General features: G+C 49.1%; 1 pseudogene; it reads left to right on the forward strand.

Moving 5' to 3' along the window:
* Positions 1-1,095: 1,095 nt before the first annotated feature.
* On the forward strand, positions 1,096-3,076 carry LOC108291832 (annotated as a pseudogene).
* The last annotated feature ends 2,897 nt before the right edge of the window (positions 3,077-5,973 follow it).

Below are 5,973 nucleotides of genomic sequence, written 5' to 3' on the forward strand. Positions count from 1 at the left end.
AAGGGGAGGGAGATGGGGAGGGGGATGAGGAGGGGGAGGGGGAGGAGGAAGGGGAGAAGAGAAGAAGAAGAAGAAGGAAAAAAAAATAAGCAGCACCGGACGCGGTGGCTCACACCTGTAATCCTAGCACTTTGGGAGGCTGAGGCGGGTGGATCACAGGGTCAGGAATTGGAGACCAGCCTGGCCAATATTTTGAAACCCCATCTCAATCAAAAATGAAAAACTTATCTGGGCATGGTGGCGGGCACCTGTAGTCCCAGCTACTCTGAAGGCTTAGGCAGGAGAATCGCTTGAACCCAAGAGAAGGAGGTTGCGGTTAGTTGAGATCGTGCCACTGCACTCCAGCCTGGGGAACAGAGTGAGACTCTAAAAAAAAAAAAAAAAAAAAAAAATACCAACAGACATCTAGAGCCTGAAAGCTAGAATAAAACTATGAAAAACAAAATTTAAATTTATAAAATAATTCAAAGGATAAAACTACCAATTATTTCACATGCCATATACTATTAAGCCTGGAACATAATACTAAGCACTGAACGAAAGCTTTTTATGGAATAAATGAATGAATCTACTTTCAGTCTGTCCGAGCGGCCCTAGTCTGCTACTCAACGTGGAGCGATGGCCTTGAGAAGAAGAAGCGTGAAGGAGGCTCAGCCACCAACTACATCGCCCGGAACAAAGCTCAGAAGCTCCAGCTGAGCCTAGCTGACTTTAGGCGGCTGTGCATTCTGAAGGGCATTTATCCCCATGAACCCAAACACAAGAAGAAGGTTAACAAGGATTCTACAGCGCCCGAACTTTTTACCTTATCAAAGACATCAGGTTTCTCCTCCATGAATCATCGTCAACAAGTTCTGGGAATACAAGGTGTTCGTCCAGAAGCTCCGGGAGGCCCATGAGAAGAGCGAGTGGAACACCGCAGAGCATCTAAAGGACAATAAAGCTGGGTGCGGTGGCTCACGCCTGTAATCCCAGCACTTTAGGAGTCTGAGGTGGGCAGATCACCTGAGGTCAGGAGTTGGAGATCAGCCTGACCAATATGGTGAAACCCCATCTTTAAAAAAAAAAAAAATGGACAATAAGCCCACCACAAACTTGACCACATCATCAAGGAATGGTACCCCATATTCACTGATGCCCTGCAGGACCTGGACGACGTCCTCTCCATGTGCTTCCTCTTTTCCACCTCCCCAAGGACTGGCAAGTGTCGCGTGCAGATCATTCGGCGGTGCTGCCGGCTCACCGCGGAGTTCATGCACACATCATTGCCACCCATACCCTGCACAAGGTCTCCCTGTCCATCAAAGGCATTTACTACCAGGCCGAGGTGCTGGGGCAGCCGTGGATCACTCCCTATGCCTTCTCCCGTGACCACCCGACAGACGGACTGCAGTCATGGCCACCTTCACCGAGTTCTACACCACCCTGCTGGGCTTCCTCAACTTCCGCCTCTACCAGTCGCTCAACCTCCACTACCCCCCAAAGCTCGAGGGACAGGCCCAAGCAGAGGCGAAGGCCAGGGAGGGCACCTACGTGCTGGACTCCGAGAGCTCTGTGGAGAAACTGGCGACCCTCGGTGCCAGCCTGGCCCGCGTGGTGGTGCCAGCCTGGCCCGCGTGGTGGTGCCAGCCTGGCCCACGTGGTGGTGCCAGCCGTAGAAGAGGAGGCCGAGGTGGATGAGTTTCCCGCCGATGAGGAGATGTCGGCGCAGGAAGGAGCTGGAGGCGCAGGAGAAGCACAAGAAGCTTCCTGAGGGCCTGAACTTCTTCCTGAACCGAGAGGTGCCCCGCGAGGCCCTGGCCTTCGTCATCAGGAGTTCTGGGGCGGGGAGTGTCCTGGGACACGTCTTTGTGCATTGGGGCCACCTACGACGTCACGGACTTCGCATCACTCACCAGACTGTTGACCGGCCTGGGCAGCAGACCTCCGTCATAGGCAGGTGCTACGTACAGGCCCAGTGGGTGTTTGACTCAGTGAACCCTAGGCTTCTCCTCCCCGGGGCAGAGTACTTCCCTGGGGTGCAACTGCCCCCACTCCTTTCACCCTTTGTGACTGACAAGGAAGGAGCCTAAGGCCGGTTGCCTCGCTGGGAGCTCGGACACGCCCAACCCTCTCCGCGCCTGAAAACTGCGTCATCATTCCACGCTCATTACTCAGCATCCAGCTTCGCCACATAGTCTGCCCACACCCGCCTCTGCATACCACACCGAAGTCTGCACTCAACACCAAACTATGCACTCAGCAACCCCCGCCGCCCCCCCAACTGGAAAACCCCGCCAAAACTTGTCCAATAGCAGTCTGCCCCGCAGGCCCCTGGCCGGCCCACCTACCAGTAGTCCCACCCACCTACCAATAGCAGTCTGCCCCATCCACGTCCTGTTTCCCTATAACCAATGAAATTGCCTTCACTTTGTTTCCCTATAACCAATGAAATCGCCTCCACTCCCTATAAAAGCCCACGCCCAGGGAAGCCTGGCGCGAACTCTCTGGCCCCTTTCCCTGACCATGGAACCTTACCCAGGAGCTGAATAAATTTGCTTCTCATTTTCTTATACTGGCCTCAGTTTCCTCATTTTAGCTTGGCAATAAACCTTACAAGGAGATTATGTCGCACCTGAGAAGCTGAAGCTGCTGGCTCTGCAGCAGGGAGAGGACCCAGGAAACCTGACTGAGTCAGAAGAAGAGGAGGAAGAGGATGACAACGAAGGTGATGGTGATGGAGCGGGAGAAAATGAGGAGGAAAAGGAAGATGCAGAGGCTGGTTCAGAAGAGGAGGAGGAGGCCCGGCTGGCAGCCCTGGAGGAGCAGAGGATGGAGGGGAAGCCACGGTGATGGCAGGCACCTTGAAGCTGGAGGATAAGCAGCGACTGGCCCAGGAGGAAGAGAGCGAGGCCAAGCGCTTGGCCATCATGATGATGAAGAAGCGGGAGAAGTACCTGTACCAGAAGGTCATGTTTGGCAAGTGGCGAAAAATCCGAGAGGCCAACAAGCTGGCGGAGAAGTGGAAAGCCCACGATGAGGGGTGGAGTCTGAGAAGGCCAAGAAGGCAAGGCCGGAGTGAGCGCTGGCGGCCCCTCAGGGCTGAGGCCAGCTCCTAGCAGCTGAACATGGCAGAGGCAGGCCACGGGACCTAAGTGTGATGGACCAGAGTCATTTCTCTTCTTTCTCCAGCCAGCCCTGATCCTTCATGCTCTCTAGCTGGGCCAATGGGCAGCCCTGGCCCTTCCTTGGATGGAGCTGCCCTGCTGGTGCCTAAGCAGAGAAGAGGCCTCTGTGCCCAGCCTGATTCTGTGCTCCCAGGAGCCAGTGACATGAGGTGCAGGGGCCCACCCAGCCCCTTACCTGCTGCCCCTATTCACCCTGGCTTTCCACAGCTCTCTCCCGCACAGTTGGACCCATGATTCTCAGGGTGCTGTGATGGGGTGAGGATAGGGGGAGCATTTGTTATTAAATGACTGGACCCCTATTCACCCTGGCTTTCCACAGCCCTCTCACGCACAGCTGAACCCCTGATTCTCAGGGTGCTGTGATGGGGTGAGGATAGGGGGAGCATTTGTTATTAAATGACTGGACTTTTGTGCCAATTGCAAAAAAAAAAAAAAAAAAAATCTACTTTAGTTTTAGAATATTTTTTTCAAAAGGTATTTTATACACCTCCACTCATTTGACTCTTGCTCTAAAATAATGTCTGGGTTACCATGGAGACAATTTTTTTATTTAAAGCATTACTCCATTCATCCTTAGTTAATGCAGCTTAGTTCAGGCATGCTAGAAACTGTGATAAGTGCAAGGAATAAAATAAGTATGATCCCTGCCCTCAAAGAATTTACCATCTTGTTTGAAGACTAGACAATTACAAAGGATGTTATGAGATTTACACAAGGAATGATATTATGAGTATATATTAAAAAAGAACCTATTAACTCTGTTCTTGGTACTCTAATTGAAGGTTCAAAACAAATTCCAGTTCAATAATGTCAGATAATCCTATTTTAAATACTTACATAAATAAATGATACAGAAAAAAAAAACTGTAAGTATTTAAGCAGAGGATAGTATTATATTATAAATTACCCTCAGAGACCACCACCCCCCTCTCAAATGGTGGTTTCATTGCATTTTCAAAAGTGTCTTCTAAACCATGTTTTTTGTTTGTTTGTTTTTTGGCTTTAGCAACTGAATCATTTCACGGTCCAAGTGGCACACAATAAAAGTTCAATTTTCAATGCACTTTAAATCCAAGAAATTAAAGTTAAAAGAACAAAAAAGCAGGATATAAAAGTAGACTATTTAAAAATAGGTCCAGTAAATAGTGACGAAATTAGAATGACTGAAGTCGGGGGGAAGTACAGACTGATCAGATTACAGAGACTGCTTAGGACAAGGGAATATTTCCTTTAGTATTAAAAATAGAAACAGGATATGAGGCAGGAGTGGAGTCCAGTTGTAGTGATCAGGCAAAAATGTAGGACAAGATGGCAAACCTCTTAGTTTATCAAAATGCTAATGCTGTTCTTGTACGAGAATACAGGATTGCAAACGTGAGTTTGTGTTTTCAATGATGGCCAACATGAAAGAATATTCAGGAGAGAAAACGGGCATTGCAGAAGTCTTTTTACTTCTTCAAAATCATAGTCTGGAAAGTATATATCAAACTTGTAAAAAATTAGACCTTTAAAAATTAAGTCACGCCGGACGCAGTGGCTCAAGCCTGTAATCCCAGCACTTTGGGAGACCGAGGCGGGTGGATCACGAGGTCAAGAGATCGAGACCATCCTGGTCAACATGGTGAAACCCCGTCTTTACTAAAAATACAAAAAATTAGCTGGGCATGGTGGTGCGTGCCTGTAATCCCAGCTATTCAGGAGGCTGAGGCAGGAGAATTGCCTGAACCCAGGAGGCGGAGGTTGCGGTGAGCCGAGATCGTGCCATTGCACTCCAGCCTGGGTAACATGAGTGAAACTCCGTCTCAAAAAAAAAAAAATTAAGTCACTTTAAAAATCAGGTATTAGGGGTAGGCATGGTGGCTCACGCCTGTAATCCCAGCACTTTGGGAGGCCAAGGTGGGCAGATCATGTGAGGTCAGGAGTTTGAGACCAGCCTGGCCAACACAGTGGACCCGTCTCTACTAAAAATGCAAAAATTGGCCGGGCGTGGTGGCGCATGCCTGTAAATCCCAGCTACTCAGAAGGCTGAGGCAGGAGAATCAGTTGAACACAGAAGGCATAGGTTGCAGTGAGCCAAGATCACACCATTACATTCCAGCCTCTGCGACAGAGCGAGACTCAGAGAAAAAATATATATATCAGGTATTGAACATGAGAAAGGAAAATATAGATTCACGAGCAAAGAAGAAGCACAAATACCAAATTCTAACATATAAAAGAACCAAATAAAGGAAGCTAAGGCCTTTGCAGAAGTCAAGCCAATCCTGTCTAACAATCGCAGAGGACCCATTGTTTACCCAGGGGATGTTCTGTGCATTTTCAAGCACATGGCCTCCTTTCGTCCTGCCAGTCACTCTGTAAAATCATTAATAATTTCTGCATCTTGCAGATAAGAATGCCAAGGTTTAAATAAGTTCAATGCTTTTCTCAACACTGTGTTATGTACAAGAACAAGGACTGAAACAGTGACACTTTGACTCCATGCCTATTTTCCTTTCCATTTAAACATATTCTATGTTACGGTTAGAAAACGCTTTTATGGCCGGGCGCGGTGGCTCAAGCCTGTAATCCCAGCACTTTGGGAGGCTGAGACGGGTGGATCACAAAGTCAAGAGATCGAGACCATCCTGGTCAACATGGTGAAACCCCGTCTCTACTAAAAATACAAAAAATTAGCTGGGCATGGTGGTGCGTGCCTGTAGTCCCAGCTACTCAGGAGGCTGAGGCAGGAGAATTGCCTGAACCCAGGAGGCGGAGGTTGCGGTGAGCCGAGATCGCGCCATTGCACTCCAGCCTGGGTAACATG

The sequence above is a fragment of the Cebus imitator genome, unplaced genomic scaffold, assembly GCF_001604975.1.
Source record: "Cebus imitator isolate Cc_AM_T3 unplaced genomic scaffold, Cebus_imitator-1.0 Scaffold469, whole genome shotgun sequence".
Classification (NCBI taxonomy): domain Eukaryota; kingdom Metazoa; phylum Chordata; class Mammalia; order Primates; family Cebidae; genus Cebus; species Cebus imitator.